We start from the raw sequence: 25,497 nt of genomic DNA, 5'->3' as shown, positions 1-25,497 counted from the left end.
CCAGACACTGTGCTAAACACTTTTATTTAGATTATCTTATTTAAGCCTCACAACAACCTTATGAGTTACATACTGTTATTACCCCCATTTCTTTAATGAGGAAATCAAGGCTTGGGGAGGGTGAATAACCTGCCTGAAATTACAGACCTGTTAAGTGCTGGAAGGCTGGCTTCAACCCTGCAATCTTTGCTTTTAACCACTCTATTTCTTACTCCCATGCTTCTAGCAAGAACTTACTGCACTTGCTACATATAAAGACAAGCTTGTGTCAGGCTGTTTAGGTGGCTTTTGAAGATCCAAATAAGAAATAGATTAAGTAGCACAATGGATAACAGATAGGGCTGTGTTCAGTTTCCTGCATATTGGCTGCTATTACAAATATTTTTCTCATACAAAATGAAATATGAAAACAGTAGAGGATGATGGTATTTAAGAGAAACCCTTGAATGTTTTCTAGTTTGCAAAAAAGTAAACCATTGCAAATTTCAATATTTTATATAGTTTAATTACAAATTACTTAGGTTTGGGAATTATAGTACATCACAGTTTCAAGACACTTGAGAACACGAACCTAAAGAATTCCCAGCTATCGTATTTTGATGTTAGGAGTCATAGGTCCTAATTCCTGTTCTACCAATAAGTATATGAATGACCTTGACCTTATCTGTAACATGAGGATGACAATCACAGTAGCACTCAACTCAGGGATTTGATGAGATAATTGATGAACGTACCGTACACCTGGAAAGCACTCAGTGAGCGCTGGCTATTGTTGAACTTATGCAGATCATCAGTCCACGTAAAGAGGTATTCTGAAGCCCAAGATGGGAAAAGCTCAAATGGGACTTGTGCACGTAACTAATCTCACTAAAGTTCCAAGTACCAGGGCTAAAGGTATGGTATGTGCCTGGTTTGTTTCCTACAATAGTGAAGATGCTTTGTAGTTCTCCATGATTTGTCTCTTCTTTTCCTCCCACCAGTTAGACAGCCATGGATCTGAAGAACTTGTGAATATTCCATACATACAATATGACTGCAAAGAAAGAAAGAGGACATTGCTTCTGAGTAAGTGACATTGGCAAGGAAAACCATCCCATCCATTAACTCTCAAGGAAAAGCAGAAAAAAATAAATAAATAAAAGAAACAGTGATTGTGATGGAATTTGTTTTTCAAAGTCAAAGAAGCTCCTCCTGGAATCTTGAATCTACCACTTAATCGTTTGTAACCCTTGGACAAGTTACTTAAACTCTATTTCCTCAAGTATTAAATGGCATGAATAATACTTACTAAGCAGGGCTGTTGTAAGGAATAGAGATGACATTTTATATAGGCCAAAAACAGTGCCTCAGACATAACAGGAATATGTAAATATAGGCAGAAACTCTCTATATCTCTTACTAATATGGTGCTGATTTTGCCAGTAATATTGATGACAACAATAGTTTTAAAGATCTGATTTACAGTGTCTGAAAGAGAAGGTATCTACAACCGTACAAGAATCCTGATAAGCACTCATGAAGATGTTTTATAAGTTAGACATATACGGAGAACATTTCCTGACAGAGAAAACAATCTACCTGGTATTATTATAAGCTAGCCTTTGTATTCTTAGCTATAAACCTGGAAAATACATCTGTTACTGGCAGAACTGGCTACTAAAAAGAATTTTTTTACTTAAATCTACCCCATCCCCAACTGTTATTCAAAACCAGGTTCCCCCTTATTTGGTTTGTCTTGGAACACAGGTGTCTTGTGTTTGCCATCTGACTTCCTGTTGCATCACTGTTCTTTCTTTAGCAGAGTAAGATGGTCTGTCTCCAAGTTTAATATAACTGAATGGACTTGTTGCTATCAAGTAAGCACATTAAAAATATACCCAAAGCCTTCTGGGAATATCTGACGCTGGTCATTAAATAACCATCCTGCAGCTCACAGTCCTCTAAAATAGCACTTTGTATCCTATTACCTGAAGGGATTAAAAGAGCACCATATATCAGAACACAGTTTGGACACACAAAGACAGAAGGTTTCCTCAGTTTTAAATGACTGAAAACTCTCAAACAAAACCGAAGATCAAAGTTTTGGCCCAGTAATTTTGAATATCAGATGAAATGCCTCAGTGGGGTTAGCTTGATTATTCTTCTTTAGCCTGATTGTTTCTCTCTATCACCTTGTGCCATTAATGGAGAAATTAATCTTTGAAGTTCTAATGGCTCAGCATTTTCAATTATTCATTCCAGCTAAGGAATTTTTCAAGAAAAGCTCAGTGTTCTCAGTTACGATAAGCCTACCAGCAGATACTGATACCCAACCTGAACTGCTACCCAGAAAAAGCATCTCCTCCAAAGAAATTTTTCTGAGGATTTAAAAAATCCATTCTACTGCTTATTTCCTTTCTTAAAGTCCATATTAATAATCAGCTTAAAGCATAAAAAGTGTTTAACAAGCATTTTAACAATTTTTTGCTGAAGAGTATTTTCAGAAAGAAACGGGAGGAATGTGGAAGAACAAATACTATAGTCTTTTTAGGACCAGTTCTATTATAAGCACTATAATCTAAAATATACTATGACACCCTGGTCTGAATTTATCGCCTGGCTAGACATTAGGAATATTTCAAGCTCTTCTAGTTTAAAAGCAAAACAAAATAAAACAAAAAAACCCCTTTTGTTTCTAGCAACTCCTTCCCTGCTCCAGTGTGACCCTTCCTTGCTCTTATCGAATAACTTCTTCTGTTGACTGTCCTTGATGAAAAGCCAAGGAGTCCTGTGAACCTATTATTTCTCTTTATGAAACAGGCTCTAGATGTTTAAGAAAAGTTTTGGAGGAGACATTACTTCTGCTAATCTGATGAGTCCAGAAAAGCTCTGCTGACTTTGGCAAGCCTAGGTGCTTTGTTATTCTCCCCTGTAAACTGCATGCTCAGCCTTCATTCTGAGGAGTTGGACATCTGCTAAACAAAGAGGAGACTGCAGCTTCCCCTATACTATTCTTTATTCCTTCAGAATATATATGGCTTCTAAGTAGTTTCATGCTAAATTGAGATCATTCAAACACAGGCATTAGTCTGATTTTGAAGAGACTTTGTTTTGGTGAATAATTATAAAGTCAAGGTATTTTGTTATCCCTCCAAAATACAATACTTAGGGGAAAAGTCTCTGATAATTGATATTTCATGAATTTTCCCCTTCAGAAAGCTCCATTTTTACAAACTGACCCAGTTTCTCACAGGCTCCAAAATTGTGAACATCCTATTTCAGTTATTGTTCATTTGAGTCGGAAGTATGGTGCCACGGAATTCTATCTCCTGAGATGAGTGCATTCTCAGAACTCTATCTCAGATCTCCAGGTCTGAGAGGAAATGAGTTGCTAGAAATGTTTTCATTCAGTTCAGTTTTACACTTGCACTGATTATGTTTATGATGCCACTTTTCATTCAGTCCCATTTCAAGTGTCACCAATCCACAGAGTTTCCCCCCAGCCTCCCCTGTAGAGTATCCCCATCCCATTACTCTCTATTACATCACTTACCTCTTTCCTGCACAGCATTCATCACAACATGTAAGTGCTGTCAGTTTATTGAATGCCTTAACTTACTAGAGTGTAGACTCCTGAGAGCAAGTGATTGTCACCTTCTTCATTTCTGTATCCCCAGGGCCTAGCATTGAGGTGAATGAATGAGAAAATGAACTAAAATTTCCTGTTACTGATTAATCCCTTTGATCTGAGCCATTATTTGGGATGCTCTCTTCTATCCCTAATCTTTCCTCAACCAAAATACAGCCAGCATGCTTCCATTTCTTCTTCCAAGAGTCTATTGTTTTTTCCCTGATTACCCAGTCAATATATGCTCATTTTCGAAAATTAGGGGGTGAAACCTAACTCATATAAAAAGATAATTAAAATCACTAGGGTTGACAAATCATCCCAGTTTGTCCAAGAACCAAGGGGATTTCCAGGATGTGGGAAAAACCAACAACGTCCAGGGCAAGCCAGGAGTTAGTGACCCTCCACCTCACCTCTCACTAAGTAGTTACTATTAGTAATTTATGCATATTATAGTTAATTGGGATTTCATTATATAGATAATTTTGAATTCGGCTTTTTCCAATTAATTTTATGCCATAAGCATTTTCCCACATCATTAAAATTCTTTCTTAATATCATTTTTAAAACTGCTTAATATTACACACTATACTTAAGAGGCACTGTAATACAAGGCTGAAGACCAAAGACTCTGGAGCCAGATTGCTTGGGTTCAAGTTCCAAATCTGCCTTGGGCATTTTACTTACCGTCTCTGTGCCTAAGTTTCCTCATCTCTAATACAGGGATCAGGAAAGCACATGCCTCATAGGGCTGTTGTAAAGATGAAGCTGTTATCTTTATTAGGCTCTAAAACTTCCTCTTTTGTGAATTGACTATTCATGTTCTTTTCCCATTTTTCCAATTGGGTCATAGTGTTTTTATTGTCTGTTTGTATAAGTACTTTCTATATAAACAATATTAGCCCTTTATGTCATTGTTGGTTTTTGATGTACAGAAGTTCTACATTGTTATTTAGTCAAATGATAATAAATTATTTTGTAATTTTTATCTTTGCTGTAATGCCGGAGAGTACATTCTCTTCTAGAGATCAGCACATACAGTTTCTCCCTATTACCTAATAGTTTATATTTAGTCCATCTGGAATAAATTTTCACATATGGTGTAAGGTGAAAATCTAAACTGATTTTTCTCTGACTATAAAGCCATGTCTTCCCGGATCATGTAATGAACAATCTTACCCTTTCTAATTGATTTGTCATGTCTTCCAATATCATTTATTAAAACTGTGTACATGCTGGATTCTTTTCCTGTTACATAAATGTATGTGTCTTCTTTCTGTGCACTATACTTGCTAAATTGCTATGTTTTTATCATCTATTTTAATATCTGCTATGTTGAATCTCAATCAATAAACTTTCTAGGCTTCTGTACTTTTTCCAAAGTGCAGTTACGACACTTTAGATTCTGTCTAGACAGGGTCACTCTCTCTTTCTCCTACTGTCCCCAGATTGGAAAATTTGTCACTGCTAAGGCTGTTAATGATGGTAATAATATAGAGAATTCTCATAAAGCCTATACATAAAAGAGGAAAACCTAATTTGTGAAGCAGAGTTATTTAAAACATGGTACAAATGTGACTAGAATGCCCTCTTTAGCTTGAGTAGGAGCCTGTCAGCTTCATCCTATTTTCTAGTGCAGAGCAAACTAAGAGCCTAAGGTTCAGAAGGTGACAGTGACATCACAGGACCTACTAGTGGCATGTATCTATAGTGACGTGAAGAAAACAGAAATGTGTTTACCCAGCAACTGTGTGACCAACGGCATCACTTATACTTGGATGAAGGAGGTGGTCGATAACTATGGGCAGACAGAAAGGCAAATGCAAAGGGAAGATGATAGACAAGGCTTGTTCAGTCACTTCTGTTGCCTCTACCACCATCTTTTCAACAATCCTGGTCAAACGGAGTTCACAAGGAGGGAGGGAGAGGAAATGACAGGGGAGCTAGTGGGCAGTGGCATGCCAGCCAGTAGCAGCTGAAAGACTCCCACTTGGTCACCCCCAGGATAAATACTACAAAGAAGAAAAAAAAAGAGTATGAGCTCTTGAAAGGACAGCAAAATTCCTTTGTTAACAACAATCACCTTGTAGGCTGACTGCAATTGTGTGAATATGTTTTAGCTGTCAGGAGTTCATTTAGGGTACCCTCAATCCTTTGTGTTACAATAGGGATCTGCTCAACTGGACTTCTCTTTACCTCCAGGGCAAGAGAGAAAAGACCTTTTCTTTTCTTCCTTCCTTCCTCCTTTCCTTCCTTCCTTCCTCCTTTCCTTCCTCCCTCCTTTCCTTCCTTCCTTCCTTCCCTCCTTCCTTCCTTCCTTCTTTCCTTTCTCTTCCTATTGCTCTTGTGCCTTTTAAGTGGGTTTAAAATAAGTATGTACCTTCCAATTCACTCAGATGTATAAATAGGAAAAGGGCAAATAACTCTTTAATGAACAGTAAAGCCAACAAGAGCAAGAATAAACATGCAACTGAGGCTTGTAAAGTGAAATAGAATTCATCTGAAGATTCTGTGGGATGAAGGTTTTTCTTTAACCAACAATTTTTTACTCTACATAAAGCAGCCACAATTTTAAAAGGTGAATGTGAAGAGTGTCCTTATAAGGAAGAAATGCTTGCCTGTCCTTGCTACGGGTCTGCCAGCACCCCAAAATGCTGTTAAAAGTTGGCGAGTGGCTGTGGGGTTGGGCTAGGAAGCCATTTCCTGAATAGTCCCTTCAAGGCAGTAGCTAAACTCTACACTGGATGACAAGTTTTAAGGGTTTTCTGTGTCTATAGTGAAAAGTAATCTGACTTTGAAAGACAGCTTGGAGGTGACACGTTTTTAATAACACTGGAAAACTAGTTCAAGTCCTTGAACAAAAGAGGCATCACCTCACTCCGACTGGATGATAAAATACAGAGCAAAGAACAAATCGCCTAAAAATAACAACTACAAATATTACTTAGAATAGTGAAGTGACAGTGGTCCTAGGAAAAAGCACTGTTTTTGAAGATGTAGGTCATAGATTCCTAGAAGAGGTAAGTTAATGTGATGATTCAAAGTATGGATCGTGTGGTCAAACAGACTCAGATCTGAATCTGTGTTACTTTAGGGATCGGGGACAATGGGTTTCTTCATCTGTGAAATAGAATGGTTAATATTTCTAACTTCACAGGCTTGTTGTAAAAATTAAATGACACTGGCATGTTAAGTACTTAGCCCAGAAGTTGGCACACTGTAGGCACTCAATAAATGACAGCCATTAGCATTATTGCTGTTATCTCTCATCATCATCCTAGCAGGCGAAAGAGCTAGACAGGTCTTCTAGTCCATCCTTCTGCTTCTAATCTGGATCACATTTAAATACTTACAGAAAACAAAATGAGTCCCTCTCCTATTTTTAAGGGTACTTAAGAAAAAGGAAAGTACATGCTTTCCTATAGGAATTCTTTCTCGCTCAGAAATGTTTTCTAGTTTTTCTAAAAACCTCTTATGCTGCAACATAAGCCTATTTCTTCTTGGCTGTATTTACTGAGGATGGGGAACAATTTATCACCTTCTTTAGCAGCAATGTAGATGCTGTACTTTAAGGAAATTATGACTTGGCCCTCCTCTTCCTTTCTAACTCCCCTGGACCCCACTCCAAAAGCACAGCTAATGACTCTACCACTTTCACTTCTCTGAGAGCAAATAAAGAAAATAATAATCTTACTACAGCTGGGTTATAATTCACAGCATGAAAATTACCAATCCTAAACACTAGACATGATTCTCAGACCTGTTTTGTAATACATCAAGGAATTTCTCTGTACCAAGAAGAATAATGGCAAACCTGAGTGGTTGAGTCAAGATAACGGATCATGTAGAGCAAAATCAGGTGAGCTGAAGGAAGCTGAGTTAATGATAAGGAGGGACAGGGATCTGTGCAGAGCAAAGGCAGGTGGTTTCTGATAAAGAGCTTGATTTGTTAGAGGGCATGGTGAAACAATCATATATATTTATCTTTTCCTCTTGAGATGGTATTAAAATGACAGAAACAGAATCCAAAAAAAAAAAAAAAAGAAAGAAAGAAAGAAAGAGGAAGGGCTCTATTGGTAAACAATATATTAGATTGAGTTCTGGAAAACTGAGAGCAGATGGAGAAGTGTTTACTGATAAAGCAACAAGGAAGAAGCCTCAGGGGCAGAGAGAGAGAGAGAGAGAGAGAGAGAGAAGAGTATACACACATGTAAGTTTTGGGAGCGGGACAGGGAATACAATCACAGAGGAAAACAATTTGAAGAATACAGAAGAAGCACAGGACACAGATATACCAGGTACAACAAATGGAGGCATTGAGCTGTGGGCTAAAAACAGAGGAATTAATTAAAATGTGTTTTCAACAAACTTATGGTTACCAAAGGGGGATGGGGGAGATAAATTAGGAGTTTGGGACTAACAGATACACACTATTATATATAAAATAAACAACAAGGACCTACTGTATAGCACAGGGAACTATATTCAATACCTTGTAATAACATAATCAAAATAATGTGAAAAAGAATAAATATATATATTTATATATATATACCCATGTCCTTATTGTTGTGCAAAATCATTATATGCCATAGACACACACTCCAAATCTGGTAGTCCCCAAATTCACAGCCTTTGAATTTCTAATCACACATTGTAAACACAACATTGTAAATCAACTATACTTCAATTTTTAACTTTTTTAATTTAAAAAGAGTGTGTTTTCAGAAAAGTTCACCTCTCCAGCATTCTTGAACAATTTGTAGAATCTATCCTAAAGAAAATATAGAGGGTTCTTTCCTAAGGAAATTGAATGAGATCAATACAAGAGAACTAACATCAATTAACAGGAGTTCTAGGAAGTAAGAACTGAAAAAACAAAAACAAACAAACAAAAAAACAGAAACAAGGACATTTTCAAATAAATAAGAGAAATTTCTAGAGATGAAGGCTACATAAGTCTCCAAATAAGGAAGTCCCCAACCGCCCAGCACAATGAATGAAAAAAGACCTGCATCCATATAGGTAATTGTGGACATGAAGAACAAACAAAAGATCCTAAAATCTTCCCTAAAAGTGCTTACAAAGCAGTGGTGCTCAAAATAGCACACGGCCTCTCTATGACAATATGCGTTGCCTAAAAAGAGTGGAATAAGATTTTTATGGCTTTAATGGAAAAGGATTTTTATAAAGTCAAAATAATGATAATGTTTTATTGCTTTTCAGCTTTTAGACTCCACCAATAGGCAACATATAGAAGACTAAATTTTGGTTACAGAATAGACCATAAATGTTATCAACTTATACAATGTAAATGAAAAAGTATAGATGTTAGAAGTTAAGAAGGGGAAGGAGTGGGAAAGAATGAAATGGAAGGATAGAGGCATTGGTATCCTCATCTGACAACACAGGCAATCAACAACAATGCCTATAGTTGATGAAATAAAATATTAAGGTGTGGTAATATCTCAAGTTACTAGGGAAGTGATGGGTAACATCACTGACTAAATATCTCATTTCTCATTTATTTTAGAGGAAGCAAATTTAGATAATGTTTAAAACTGATAAATCAAGCATAATGGAAAAAGCATATTTAGAGATATGGAAGTAATCTCAGAAATGTGTTATAATTGTTTGACTCTTGAGAATGGGTGAAGATAGAATAAATAAGGTGAGGAACTAGTACCCATATTATTTGAATAAAAATTATACATAGGTAGGTTGAATAATAGGTTGAAAGACAAACAACTAGACTGGACTCTTCTTTTTTAATTTTTTCATCTTTATTGGAGTATAATTGCTTTACAGTATTGTGTTAGTTTCTGCTATATTGTGTTAGTTTCTGCTGTACAACCAAGTGAATCAGCTGTATTGATACATATATCCCCATATCCCCTCCCTCTTGAACCTCCCTCCCAGCCTCCCTATCCCACTCCTTTAGGTCTTCTCAGAGCATCAAGCTGATCTGCCTGTGCTCTGCAGCAGCTTCCCGCTAGCCATCTATTTTACATTTGGTAGTGTATATATATGTTAATGCTACTCTCTCACTACATTCCCCCACCCACCCCGCCCGGCCGCCATGAAGACTGGACTCATTTTTTTAAAAAGGCATAGTCAGGCAACATAGAGTTTGTAAGATTAATTGGAAAGAGATGAGGTCACAGAAGCAAGGGTAATATCTTGATGGCAGCAGTTGCCACAAGGATCTCTGCTCTCTTTACAAAGGTATTGAATTTACTCCTCCCATAACACAAGATTTTCTGGATTTAAAGGACTGATGACCAGATAATGTAAGCAATTATTCCTTTGAGGCAGGAAATTATCTACATCAGTACAAGAACTTTTAGTATCCATGACGAAGTCGGGGCTACATCATCTAGCTGAATATTCAGACAATCAGAATGAAGCTGATTAGACTGGGCAAGGAAAAAAAAGCAAGACAAATCGCTCCTCAAGTGAGGCTCCTTTCATCTTTCTCCAGGATTTAGGACCAGGACCTGAACATGGTGTTCCCAAAGACCTTAAAGTCTCTATACTGAAATGAATAGGTTCATTGAGCTTTGTGTCTCAAATTAGAAATTCAAAGGCTGTGAGTTTAGGGACTACCAGATTCGGAGTGTGTGTCTATAGCATATAATGAATTTGCACAACAATAAGGACATGGGTGTCGGATAGCCCTGAATGCAAAAACTGACTCCACCTATAACAAAAACCATGACCAGCACCTGACTTTCCTTTGGTCTCTTTGTGGAATAGGAATACAGAGATCCCTCGGTACCTGTAGGGGATTGGCAGGACCCCCGAAGATACCAAAATATGCAGATGCTCAAGTACCTTATATAAAATGGTGTAGTATTTGCATATATGTAAATCCACCTGTATACCTTAAATCATCTTTATATTACTTATTAGGTATTATAATACCTAATAAATGTAAATGCTATGTAAGATGTAAATGAAATGTAAATAGTTGCCAGCATGGCAAATTCAGATACTTTCTGGAATTATTTTTCCAAAAATTTTTGATCCATGGTTGGCTGAACTATGTATGTGGACCCTTAGAATACGAAGGGCTGGCTGCAATTATAGCCACAAGATAAGATACTGTTTAGAAAGATATTCAATAAATGATAGCTATGACTATTAGTCATAAAGGATACCACAAAATTCTGAAAAATGCTTTCAAATCAAAATACATTTAACTCAAAATCACAATGAAGTACCACTTTAGACATACAAGGCTGACTATACTCAAAAAGACAGACAATAACAAGTTTGGCAAAGATGTGGAGAAATCAGACCCTCATACACTGTTGGCAAGAATGTAAAATGATGTAGATGCTTTGGAAAACAGGTTGGGGACTTCCCTGGTGGCACAGTGTAGGGGACATGGGTTGGAGCCCTGGTCCGGGAGGATCCCACATGCCATGGAGCAAATAAGCCCATGCACCATGACTATTGAGCCTGTGCTCTAGAGCCCATGAGCCACAACTACTGAAGCCCATGTGCCCAAATCGCGTGCTCCACAAGAGAGGCTACCACAATGAGAAGCCCAAACACAGCAATGAAGTGTAGCCCCCGCTCACCACTAGACAAAGCCCGTACATAGCAACAAAGACCCAATGCAGCCAATAAATACATACATAAATAAATTTATTTAAAAAAAAGAAAACAGGTTGGTAGTTCCTTAAAAATTTAAGCCTAGAGTTACCACGTGACCCAGTAATTCCACTCTAGGTATAACCGAAGAGAACTGAAAAGATATGTCCCCACAAAAACTTGCACATGAACATTCATAGCAACAGAATGGCCTAATAGTGGAAACAACCCAATGTCCATAAGCTGATAAATGGACAAATAAAATGTGGTATACACATACAACAGATTATTATTTTTAGGCAATAGAAAGAAATGAAGTACTGATATATATTAAAACATAAATGAATCTTCAAAACTTTGAGATAAATGAAAGAAGCCAGATACAAAAAGCTACATATTATGATTCCATTTATATGAAATGTAAATAAATGTCAGGATAGGCAAATCCATAGAGACATAAAGTGGATTAGCGATTGCCAGGGCCTAAGGAGAGGGAGTGACTGCTAACGGATACAGGTTTCTTTTCGGACTGATAAAAATGTTCTGGAATTAGATGTGGTGATGATTATACAATTTCGCGAATATATTAAAAACCACTGAATTGTATCCTTTAAAATGGTGGATTGTTATCTTATAAACAACCTATAAAGGAAAAGAATCTAAAAAAGAATAGGTTTATTATCAATATATATAATTGAATCACTTTGCTGTCCACCTGAAACTAACACAACACTGTAAATCAACTATATTTCAATAAAATTTTTTAAAAGGGTGAATTGTATGAATGTGAATTATATCTCAATAAAGCTGTTATCAATTGTATTAAATTTAAAATTTACATAATATTATGTACAAGATATGTGATTTTTTTTTAAATGTATAGAATAAGGAAGGAAACAAGGATGAAGGGAGAGTTGCAAATTAACCATGATTGGTTGTTATTGCTCCAAAAGGCTTAGAAACTATTATTCTAATCTGGAGCATCAGAAGATAGGATTATATTAGAAAAAGTGGTATAGAAAAGTTTCCAATAAAGTCAGAACTTATATGAAAGAAAAGCTAACATAATTTTTTAAAGTTTTATTTTGTCTTGTTTTTCTACTTTTTATTTGACTTGAGTTTGAAGTTTAGAATAGCTTAGATTAAATTTGACTAGGTAACAAAATTATCTTTGGGAAAATAATATTTATCAAATATTATCTTCCTTTATATGAGTACCTGTGTATGATATGTGAAATGTCAAGAAATAGGTGGGGCAAGAACCATAGGATGGAGCCAGAAAAACTGTTTTCTTTGAAATAAAGAGGATGATTTTAAAATGTTGAGTTTGGGACCTGGAATGCAAAACATCTCAACTTGGCATTTGAATGCTTTCTTGTCCCAAGCCCATCACATTCTTTTCTCTATCTTCATGTTAAGGCTGGGTAGAAGGTTCATCAATTCCTGGATGTGATCCAAATTCAATTTGGATTTGTACCTATGAGAACCTATGATCTAAGTGGTACTTGTCTTATCTCCAGTTCTCAGGACTTAATGCTTATCATCATAACATTATGATAACAAAACACTGGCAGATATAAAGGAGTGTCATTATTCTAGTCATATTAAAGATTTTAGAATAAATGATTCCTTTTTTAGACAGTTCTCTGAGGACGAAGTTTACATAAATCAAAGGTAGTATTGTTATAATTTGAAATAGAGTAAATATCCGTCTACCCACAATGCTTTAAGTATTTGGATAAGGGATGTAAAGGCTACTTAAGACTCCCTTGAGCTCTAAGGAGGGTCAAATTACTATGTTGCTTTGGATCCTCTTACTTGTTCTCTGTTTTCTTCAGAAACTGAAGCTCAGGGGCGCCACTGTAATGGCTGGACTATATTTAAACTCCAGTTTTTTCACTCCAAGTTCATTACTTTTGCCTGACACCTCCTAGTTGCCTCACATTATTTCAGCTTCTTCTTTGGGACTCCCTGAATTTACTCTGAGTAACATTTCCCTTGTCAAAAAAAAAAAAAAAAAAATCTTAAAATATGCTCTCTTGTGAGGCAAAAAGAAGGATGTATATTTCTTCACATAACTTTAAAAAAGGGGGTTCATATTGGTTAGGCGAAAAGAAAAAATGCAAGCATGTTAGCTTTAAAAAGGAATAAATACATGATTAGATGGTATATTTGGACTGCTGGACAGAAACAGATATGGGACTTTCTCTTGAGTGATTTATTTTAGTCTTTTATTTAAAGCAGCCCTTATTTTTAGGTTGTTTGATTAACAGCCACATTAGATCAGCAAATTTCTCAGTGGGCAATTTTAACCTTCCAGAATTGGAAATGCCCTTGCATTTTCACTACCCTCTTTAAAAATGAAAGCTACCCCCTTTCAGGACAATGGTCCAAAGACAGATCATCCCTAAGATCTCTATATATCAGAACCAATTCAGCCATATGGGGGTGGGGGTGGGGACGAAGACGGTGTTTATGAAGACGGTGTCTATGCAGCGTAGTATATGACTCCAATGCACTCTCCCTGCTCTCTTGGGGTAGTTATTTTCTATTTCTCAAAATCAGTCAGCCAGCTGCCTCAGAACCTATCAACCAGAATATTCCTTCTCTTCCAGCCATTGTTAGTTTTCTTCAATCATACCGTGAGGCCAGTGAAATTGGCTTTAAAAAAAAAAATAAGTAAACGGACAGTAGATTGAACAGTTCCTTGTACAACCATGAACTTTGGCTGACAAGACAAGTATTGAGCTCATAAAGAAATCGGTGCTCAGATTACCATATATACATTACTAATAAGAAAAAAAGTACCAAATTGTACACTCTAAATATATGCAGTTTATTGTCTGTTAACTGTATCTCAATAAAAGTTCTAAAAAAAAAGAAAAAAAAAGAAAAAAGAAATCAGTGCTCAGATAGGACCCAAATATGGCCAGAAGGAAAGGCAAAGAAGCCCCACTGAAAGGAACTTGGTTGCTTCCTAGGAACCTCACTGTGAAAACGTATAGTAAGCGGTAAAGGCCTTGCTCAGCTAGACCACCGTAAGTTCCCTGGAGCCCAGAGACAAGAATAGTGTGTGGCCTTGCTTTCTGATAGTTTGTAGTTGTTTCACTTCCCATCGCCCATGCCCCCTTTTTTGCGAGAAGAGTATGTAATGCATGCGTACTTAGGATTCTCCTCACTTTCAGGAGGTGTGGATGTGGTTGCAGGGAACGCCCTCTTCCACTGAATGCAGAGGTTGAGAATATAACGTATTCCAAGCTGATCTCTGTGCTCTATTCCTTGGTCACAATAATTGACTCAGGGACCCTAAATTCTGGGATCTCTCTTCGAGACTTTTTGGGGGAGACTATTCCTTCTGTTGGACTAAGAGATGTCAGGGAACCTGGAGTTGCCAAGACGTTGCCTGCAGAGCCTGAGGATGGAGTCAGTGCAGCAGAGTAGAGCTCAGACAGACATGGAGACAGACAGAAGCTGAGTTCCCATATCATTGCTTGAACCTCAAATCCTGCCCTACCTAACACCCCTGAATTTCTCAGTTACACAGACCAATAAATTCCTCTTCTCTGTTAAAGCAGTTTAAGTTAGGTCCTTCATCACTAGCAACAGAAAGAGTCCAAACTGATATACATTTCATTTACACAAATGTCCTTGTGTAAACTATAAAATATAAATGCATTCATAATTTCAGCCATTTCTTTTGGAAGATAATTTGCAGAATCTGTTGAAATAGACATTGTTGGATATAAATCTAGGACAAATGGAAGCAATTATATACTTTGCAAAATGTGAAATTATGCAACATTACTTTGTTGCACCAGAGTATTATTACAATCAGAACTCCTACACACACATATCATTGACCACCATTGGGACTACAAGTGGATCCCACCAATCTGAGGTCAGCAATGCCCAGACTGTCACATGCAGAGAGTTGTTTATTTATGTAAGTAATCAAAATCCAGTAATTAAACTGAGTAGCAGATGATGTTTCAGTTTATAAGCAATATAAATCAATTTAGAAGTGAATTGCCAATGACTAGAGACTAATAACAAAATAATAAAGTTATACAAAAAGTTTCAGTGGAAAAGACCAGAACATTTGATTTTGGGTCATGAGAAAAGGCATAGTCGTTTATGGGATTCATCTATGACTTTCTGTCTTAAGTCCTGATTGCTCTGAAGATACCACTAATGAAACGTAAGGGAAAGGAATATTTATTTCTAAATGTCTGTTATCAGTTAGGAAGCTTTCTGTAGCACAAACACAATTTAAACTGGCTTAGAGAATAAGGTAATCTATTGACACATATAACCAGAAATACTAGCAAGCAAACTTTAGGGTCACTTTGAGCAAAAGGATTTGTAATACCATCAGGGCCATTGCTTCCCATTTTTTGGCAATTCCCTTGACTGTTTCATCCTACTTGTATTGACTTTTTAGTTAGACTTGCTTTCCTCATGGTAGTAAAGTGACTACCAGCAGCTTTCGGAACCAAATGCTCTCTCATTTACCCTGGAGGCAAGAGGAGCTTCCCTTCCTTCCCACCATAAAACGAAATTATTATGCTTCACACTGGGACTTTCCCATCGCTGAAAAAAACTACTGTGGCCAGAGAAGCTATCACCATAGTAATTTCAGACCTGGGAAATGAGCCCGTGCCTGAACCAGTAACATAGCCAGGGCTACACTATGAGAACTCACCTTCAGAGCTAGGGAAGAAATTCTTCCCACCAACCAAGGCAAGAGAGTGAAATGGAATTATGGAGGCAACCATTGTGTTTTTTACTACCATGTGCCAGACTGAAGCTAACCAGCAGGATGCGCTATCTGAGCCGTTGTGTAGGGTGCCAACGTACTGGAAGCCCTCACAGGAAACGTACCTAGATGGAGAAGGTGGTGCAGGGCCATCCCATGTGAGGGTCATTAAGCCTTGTATAATGCCAGGCTAATTTTCCCATAGGAAAACATGGAAACTAGGAGAGAGGAATTCTCACAGCACATCTATCTACTACAATTGTTGCCTATTTTTGCCTTTTTTTTCTCAAGGTTATCTCTAATATATCATAGCACGCTTTCTCCTAAAGTAAATAGTACAGTGTGTTAGGGTGTTTGGCCTTATATCAGCACATCTAACTTCTATTCCAAAGATACTGATTTTCAGGCTTACTTTTTCAGCATTGTTACTTGGACCACATTCAAGTGAATGCTTAGAAGGCATTACTATCAGATACGAAAAATATTTTAAATCGTAATAACAGTGCATGTCAAAATAGAGGCAAAATTGTTACTCACAGTTACAAAGCATTTGCAGCAGACACCAGTGTCCCTGGTCACGGCTCTTAAGCCCACTTCTGATCTCCAGTGGCAATTGACAGTCTCACCTCAAATACCACCACATCTTTCCAATTTCTGTCTCAGGGCCTTCTTTGAAATCTTAAACGACAGCACCTACTTGGCCCACAGCCAAGCAAACCAGGAAATGTAATAGTTACTCAATAAATATTTGTTGAATGAGTAAATGTTGAATGAGTATAATAGATTGCTATTAAACTGCCTTATCAGTAGACAAACAGCAAGGCTCTTGCTGTGGCATGAGGGGCATATGTGTTTAGAACCTGAACTACTTGGGCCAGAACAGTTGAACATGCTGCGGTGATGGAAAGGTCCTACATCAGTGATGTCCAATATAATAGCCACTACCCACATGAGGCTATCGAGCACTTGAAAGAGTGCCTAGTGTGAGTAAATAGCTAAATTTTAAAATTTAATTTAATCTTATTTTATTGAGGTATAACTGACATACAACATTACACTGGTTTCATGTGTACAACATGATTCACTATTTGTGGTACATTGCAAAGTGATCACCACAATGTCTAGTTACTATCCATCACTATATATAGCTATAAAAATCTTTTTTCTTGTGATGAGGGCTTTTAAGATTTACTCTCTTAGCAACTGTCAAATATGCAATACAGTATTATTAATTTTAGTTATCTAATTTTAATGAATTTGCATTTAAATAGCCATATGTATCTAAGAGCTACCCTACTGGAAAGCACAGGGCAGGAAATGCCACTTACAACCACAAAAGTCCTCTTACTCCTTGCCACACTCAGCCAAAGAAGTATTTATTTAGTAACGGTTCATGAATGCACAAAATTATTAGTCTCATTGGGAAACCCACATGGCTTGGGTCAGCTCCATTCCAGGCACTGTATAAGGTTTTTCTTGTATTTGACTCGAAGTCAAAATCCAGCAAAAACAGGCAGGTGGAACCAAGAACCTTGTGTGGTTACCTTGGCTTGTGTTTACGATGAGCCCTGAGCACCGATGTTCGCTGCTGGATTTCTCTGCGTTGGCTTAGACAGGTAGAGGAGGATGTGACTGAGAAATGCATGTGACAGTTTAAATCCAGCCCTCTCAGGTGCATTTACATTTAAATAAGAAAAAAAGTGCTACTTTAGAACAACCATTCATGTCCAGGAAAACATCTTTGAATCTTTTATTATTAGAAAAATTTCTTTTTCTCCTTAAGAAATCTATATTCCGTGTAGGTGTCAGTGTTCAGGTTGCAAAGACTGAACCTCTGGTTTCAAAGAAGTTTCTAAACTTGGCAAGCCCTGTTTCCCATCACGAATAATAAAAAATGCTTTGTGTGCATACACCTTGCTCTGTGTGGTTAACAGAGGTCACAGTGGGCAGCAGGTGCTCAGAGGTTCTATTCTCAGCTCTCTCACTGCCTCCGTCTCCAACCTCAGAAAAGTTGGCGTAGGTTTAGGCCAAGGGCTCCTGGGTGCACATCAGAATGTTCGCTCAGAACTCTAATAGTAGCACTTTTGATTCTGCTTTGATGAAACAGGGCAGGGTATAGCCACATGTCACCCTGACCCATCCCGTGGGCTTCCCAGGGACCACTTTTTGACATCACTACCCAAGAGACTCACTTTTCCCTCTTTTCTTCTCCACCGCATCCCTTTCTCTCCTCACCCTAATTTCCCACAATGGTTGCTTATAACATATCCACTCAGCTGACCAGTTAATAGCAAGGATGACCGTGGTATAATTTCAGACCTCGGGGATACAAATCAATGATATTCAAGCAGGTAAGTCTCAAATACACAGTCTCATTACTTAAACCTGCTTGAAGCCACTGAGCACGTTGGTGATATTCTTTGTCTGAACCAAAGGACTCGATCTCTGCACCAAGGCAATTATCCCCAAAGCCCAAGGATACCTTATGCTCCAGACCCAAATTCTTGGTTTCCCTGCACTCCCCACAGCCCTCCCCCCCGCCCACCCCTGCCCTTGATCTAGATTTGCATCTTTTTATCAAGGTTTCCCCTTCCAGGCCATCTTTTGGATTAAATCTGCTGTAGGTTCCAAGGTTCCAGGTTTAGGAGTTGTGGTTCTTTGAGGGTTCAGGAGCTGAGTTACTACTACAGGGTTTAGAGCAGAGGAATGGTAGAGAAGACTGAACTTTTCCAGGCTTCTTCTGCTGGATTTGGATCTCCAAATGTTACTTAGCCCTCTATTTCCCACCGCTGTGTTCTGTCAATCTGTTGGGAAACTTGATTCTTGCTCTGCCTGCTGGGCTCACTTCCTTTCCCTCACCACTTACAGCAAGCTTTGTCCCTCCAGCTCTGCTTCCAGAATCTTCCTTAGCCAGGTGGGCTCTCTACCTGCTGACCCCAGTTTCTCTCTTCCTGGCCACTCCACTGTAGCCAACAGAGCCAGGCCTGACTATCTCCCTACTAACATCGAGAATGTGATAGTTCATCACCTGAAAGCAGTACCGGGCTCTGCATGTGTTTGACGTGGCATGGAATTTTCACCTTATTCTTAGAGATCCCCCAGGTCAGGGTGACCCATATCTGTGAGTGGGCCCTCTCCCACACTGATACGTTGACCCTGCTGAGCTTGTCACCCCTGCTTCTCACCTTTACAGTCTGCTTCATAAGAACGTGCCCACACTTTCTATGTGAATCACTGCCTTTTGGTTATCACTTAGAAACATATAGCTGAACTTATTTATTATTAAAAATTAACTTTCTGATAAAATTGTAGAAAACCTGGAAAATACAGATAGACTTAAATGGGAAAAACATTTGCGAACGTCTATAATCCCACTAACCAAATATTAATACATTTTCCAAAATTATATATATATGGTTTGTCTTACAAAATCACAATATGTTATGTATTATATCAATATTTGTATTCTGCTTTGTTTACTTCATGTTATATAATAAGTATTTCCTCATCCTGTTAAAGAAATGATTTTTAGTGGCTGCATTGGATTCTACTGTGTGATTGTATCATTATTTCGTCAATTTCCTACTTAAGCATTTTGTTGTTTCCAAGTTTTTGATGTCATAGACATGCTAAAACAAGTGATCTATACGTAAATATCAGAATGGGTCACTGACAACTTCATTCTATGACTTTACTGAGTCAAGGGCTACAAGCGTATTTAAGGCAGGCTGAGATTCTCTAAATGAAGACTCCAAATTCAAATGGGAGTGAACAAAGTCACAAAGGACTGTCCAGCCTGCTCAGAATCCCTTGACCTTGGGCAGGAAGTGAAGTTGGGGAGGGCATTCTAGGAACCCCTGGGTAAGTAAAGCTTTTAATTATTTAAACTGATTTCTAAAGACCTGCACCTGCCCGAGCATATTAATCAATGTTGATGAAGTAGCTTCAGCTCTCAGGCATAGCAGATGGATAAACACGCCTGGCCTCACACCATTGCTGGCTTCGAGTTCTCCTTTAAAAATCAGCAATGGGCATCAGGCAAAACAGTAATCATCTCTGAACCCCCCTCGCTCAGCCCACAAAGTGAGAGACCAATTGACCTTTGCTCTGATTCCTAATTAAATTCTGAGATCATACTAATTCTGAAGAGCAGCTATTCAGCGGCAATGAGAAACCTGTAAAGCATTAATACTATACAGATCCAGGGATGGGTGCAAACAGCAAATTGTTCAAGTACTGCCACATCAGCAAAACAAGGAGAGTGGGATTTTATGCAGATGCATCAAAGCAGAGAAACAGAGGGTGATTTTTCTCCCTTGAATTTTGTACAACAATCATCTTCTGAATGATTACCACCTTATACTGATTCTCAAAATACATACACTGCAATGTAAATCAGACTATTTACCTCTTTCAGATAAGGCAATGCAGACAAATAGATTATTTCCTTTCTCCCCCATCATCTACCTGACTTAGACATCTATCTGATCCAGATTCATTTCTTTCAACTTTTATATAAATAGCTCCTATGAGCCAGGCATCGGGCTTTGTTGGGAGATTTGCAAAGCTGATTAAGACAGGATCTCTGACTTGAGGAAGGCAAAGTCTAGTCATAAAGGCAACATTTCTGATAATGTGCCCAAGCATAATTAGGAAGCAACAGAAGCAGCAATATATTGAGAAGGAAGTAAGTTAAACAAAGCCTTGGCATCAACATTTGTGGGTAGGCAAAAACTAGAAATGCACCAGCAATATGATACCTGAAAATAAATAAATGTGGATCTAACACACAAATTCAGTCTCACTATTGTACCCTGGAAATCAGATGCATTTACACCTAAATCAAACCCTGTGAAGATGAATAACTACTCTTTGGATCCTTTTTTCAATGTAATAATTACCCTTCATAAAAGCTAGCAGTAAACATCAATTTCCATATCATTAAAATCAGTGCCTTTGTTCACATAACAGGATAATGCCGTCATATAAGACACGGGTCTGAGGACAGACTGAAAGGGGCACATCTATATACAATTACAAACGCCTTAGGGAAGTAGTCAACTCTAGCTCACTCAATGATGGACTAGAGTCTGTGTATTACCTAGACACTTCTTTCCCTCTCCCCTGTTCTCCCCCTTGTGCTGCTTGACCTTTCCTATTTGCTGTTTACTACTTTCAACTGGGCTTGTAGAGCAGCAGAAAGGTGAGGTCAAACATCAGTGTTGCAATTCCATAGCAGTTCTAATGAAAGCGTTCGATAGAAGATAATACTGAAGTACACACAATAGTATTAAAAAGTTTGGAAATTACCAAGTAATTTTAATTATCTTTGACACTTCCAGGCCTTTTTACCTGAACAATGGAAAATAAGCTACTGCTGTCACAAAATATGAATAAGCTTGAGTTTTCCAAAATTTTTAAGTGTCTAATCACTATTCAAATGTAAGTTGCTTGTCTTATATTTTTAGAGGGAAAGTCCAGGGCCCATGCTAAGCTTTAGAAAACTGAGTGAATGTCACTGTTATGGAACAGTTTCATGCAATAATGGTCTCCCTGCTGCTGGATAACTGCTGAAGCGAATCCACTGATGAGAAATAAATGGGGAAGCAAAGCAGTGTGTACTTTCAGAGCTAGAAACACTGACCCTTTCAAGACACTCAATCATTCTGACTTTGTTTCTATGTATCAAGAAGTGAGTGATGAAGAATGAATCCTGTTAGGTCAATAGATTCTGGCAGGATCCATAGATGCTTTTGCATCATACTCTTACTTGATGGCTGCTGTCAAGAAGGCTGGCTTATAAAGCAGAACCACAGTGAGAGCGGCACTCCTGCCAGTGAGAAGGCAGTCTGCTCAGGCTGGATCATCTATTTTACATTATAGATCAATTTTTATCCATCTTCATTTCTGATGCTATCTCTGGTTGAAGAAACAAGGCTCAGCAATTTGGGATCACCTTGCCATCTGAATCAGCTGTCACAATACTGGTATGAGAGTTTCATATGCAAGCCGACACTTTACTTCTTCACGGGAATGGTTCTTACTGAGCTTAATCAAAGAGTGACTTACTATGTCTCAAGCATTAATTGCTAGGACTTAATGCACTATGACTCAAGGGTTCACCTTCACTCCATGGAGCCATTCACTTCATGTCAGCTGGAGGTCCACCCAAGAAAACTAAATCCCTGACTCAGCATTGTCTTGCAAAGTAAAATCTGGAGTGTATGCTTACAGTTCCCACTTCGTTCACTCTGCCATCTTAGTAGAAAGGAAAGGAACACATTTCTTTGCCCCCTACATTGTTGAACTCAGACTTCATAATAGACTTACAGCATTGTCATATATAATTCCAATATCTCAAATATACAAACAACAAACAAACAAAAAAGGACTCCCAAAATTTGGGGGACTGGGGAGAAAAAGACTTCAAAAGAAGTACTTAAAGCAAATTTTTATGTTTTGCTAACTCACCAGCTGTTCCCATTTCCTTTTTCCCTTGCTGCCTTCTACTACATAGCCACTACTTCTTCAGCCTCCCTTGAAGCGGAGTGTGGCCATGTGACACAATGCTGGCCAATGAGATCCAAATGAAAGTGTGAACCAATAAACATGCTTAATTATATTCAATAAAAGAAAGAAAGGAGAAAGAGAGAATAGAAGAAAATAGAAAAAAAGATAATATCCTTCCCTTCATCTTGCATCTCTTTATACATATATCTTCCTCTTCTCTCTGTCAATATTTTGGAAAGAGTAGACATCCTCTCCAAGTAGATTTACCCAGGATTCCTCTCCTCTTGCTTAAGCTTCCAGTTTGGGATCCACTCCATTCCCAAGAGTCCTATGCTTGTGGGAAGTTGACCCTATTCCCAGACGTGGACTCATCCTCTTTGCTAAAGTTATTGGTTCAGATAGACTGGTTTAAGCAAATTTGAAATTTTCCTGGCTATGGGGATTCTTATGGCATGAATAGGCCAAGATAACTTGGCTTTGGGACTTCCTAGATGGCGCAGTGGTTAGGAATCCACCTGCCAATGCAGGGGGCATGGGTTCGATCCCTGATCCAAGAAGATCCCACATGCCACGGAGCAACTAAGCCCATGTGCCACAACTACTGAGCCTGAGCTCTAGAGCATGTGAGCCACAACTATTGAAGCCCATACACCTAGAGACTGTGCTCCACAAACAAGAGAAGCCACCTCAATGAGGAGCCCACACACCACAATGAAGAGTAGCCCCCGCTCACTGCAACTAGAGAAAGTCCGTGTGCAGCATCGAAGACCCAGCATAGCCAATAAATAAATTAAAAATTAAAAAAAAAAAAGATAACTTGGTTTTCTTTCTCTTCTAAGAAAGCCTCCAAAAGGCCACCCACACACTTTCTCTTTCCGGATCTTGTGTTTTTCTGAGGAGGGGCATGAGATTGCGGTAGTCATTTTGTCACCAGGAAGAAAGCCAGACCTGAAATAATCTGACATTACGGAAAGCAGAAACACAAGATGATAATAAACTTTTTTCAAAAAACAAATTTCCATGTATTTTACTAACTTTGCAGCTTGCAGGATCTTAGTTCCCCGACCAGGGATCAAAACCATGCCCCCTGCAGTGGAAGCACAGAGTCCTGACCATTGGACTGCCAGGGAATTCCTGATAACAAACATTTTAAATGACACTGTTAAGCCTAACACCTGCCTTCCTCTGAATTTTCCAGGTATGTGAGCCAGTGAACTCCTTTACTATTTGAATTCAATTTTCTGTTACTGGACATCAACAAATTTTTAAAGGAAAAACCCCACATCATAAGAGGTTTTTATAGTATGACCTAAATATGTTCTTTACCTATTGCCTTCTCTCCTTCCCCAATTGTCATTGCCTATGTTTAAGCCTTATCACCTTTCTCCTTAATTTTACCATATAATACTTAGCAAGTTTCTTTGACTTTAATTTCTCTTCCATTCAATCTGTTGATTACATAGCCATCAGATACTCATTTTAATACAGAAATCTGATCATCGCAGTCCCGTCCCCAGGACCCTTCACACATATTCCCATTGTGTGCAAAGATGAAATCTAAATCCTTGATCCTGGTATGCAAAGCCCTTCACGATCTCACTCCTACTTGCCTAACTAGTCTCATCACTAACCATTCTCTCTACCCGCATCTCTCCCAACACACAAACATAGGGACATATTACATTCTCGAAATTCTGAATTACATGTAGTTCTTAAACTTATGTACCTCTCTTCTGTTTTGGTGATTGCTCATCTGCAATTCCCTCTGCTGGAATTCTAGTACTCTTTCCCACTGCTTGTCCAGTGGGTAAATTAATGTTCATCCTAGCCCAACCTCTTCTATAAAGCTTACTCCAATTTTTCCATAGTATCCATATATGACTATTTTCATACAGGACCAAGTTCTTTGAAGACAGGGACTATGTTTAATTCATTTTTATAACCCTGTTTCTTAGCAGTAGCTGACATGAAAGGTCCTCTATGTTTGAATAAATGCAAATCATAAATGAATGAATCAGATGCAAAGACTGAAATCTTACTGGATTATTGGATCTTCTACATGATAGTTAATTAAAATAAAAACCATTAAGAAGTTGACTAAGCCCTTTAGATGCCTTCTCCCTGAGACATAATTTCATAACTGTATCAGATATTGTTTTGTCTTCCTGAAATGCTTTCCTACTACCCGTTCTTCTAGAATTACTTCCTGATCTTGACCAGTGAGACAGATATGTGATCCTGGACCACTTTTTGTCTTCTTTTTTAACTTGTAGGCCAGGTTTCTCTTCCAAGAATTTGACTCTTGAGCAGACACCTCTGGGACCTACCTGAGTCAGATGGAAACATACTTGATAACCACACCTGTGAATTTCTAAGGCTGAGAAATCTGAAGTTATCTTGGTTCTTGTCCTTCCCAAAGCTTTCTAAAGTTTGGTTCAGTGCTTCTATTCTGTGGCATACCTCCAGTGTCCTTCCAATAAATCTCCTTTTGTTGTTAAAAAGGAATTGGGTCTGTTTCTTGTAGTCACAGAATTTTAACTGAATGGTGCTTTTTCGATGCATGATAATTTAGGGCTAGCATACTATAAGGTAACATAAAAGGAGTAAGTATTATTGTTGATCAGAAAGTCAGGCTATTTCCCACTATGCCAGGAAATGCCTAGCCCAGTGCCTGACATACAACACATCAATAAATACTTGCTGAATGAATATACTTCCAGGTGTGGGGAATTAGAGACTGATGATGTCATCATTGGAGGTGGGGCAGAAGTCTTTTGCCTGTTATATTATTCTATTTTTCCCATTCTTTCATTTAAAAATTATTTAGTAAGCATATACAAGGTCTTCAAGGAGCTTCCAGTCCAGTTAGTTAAATCATGGAATTAAGAACAAGCATAATCCCAAGCTCGTAGAGGTAAATTATTACAGTACAATAAAATATAGTACAATAACAACTAATATTAGGTAAGCAGATGGTACAGTGAGAGTTTACAGGAGTAGTACCTAATTCTGACTTGTGCATTTA

General features: G+C 38.1%; 1 protein-coding gene and 1 long non-coding RNA gene across 2 annotated transcripts in view; both read right to left on the bottom strand.

The window, feature by feature from the left end:
- The window catches only part of FRAS1 (Fraser extracellular matrix complex subunit 1), a 505,547-nt gene that overhangs the window by 467,081 nt on the left and 12,969 nt on the right, over positions 1–25,497 (bottom strand). The gene's annotated exons all lie outside the window — the stretch shown is intronic.
- Positions 523–17,583, bottom strand: LOC130847930 (uncharacterized). The gene is made up of 3 exons (XR_009052506.1): positions 17,395–17,583; positions 16,500–16,655; positions 523–1,033 (listed from the first exon to the last, which is right to left on the bottom strand). It is a non-coding gene; the product is annotated as an uncharacterized LOC130847930 (long non-coding RNA).

Source organism: Hippopotamus amphibius, chromosome 3, assembly GCF_030028045.1.
Source record: "Hippopotamus amphibius kiboko isolate mHipAmp2 chromosome 3, mHipAmp2.hap2, whole genome shotgun sequence".
Lineage (NCBI taxonomy): Eukaryota > Metazoa > Chordata > Mammalia > Artiodactyla > Hippopotamidae > Hippopotamus > Hippopotamus amphibius.
Note: the sequence above shows the minus strand (reverse complement) of the source record. Positions and strands in the feature narration are given on the sequence as shown.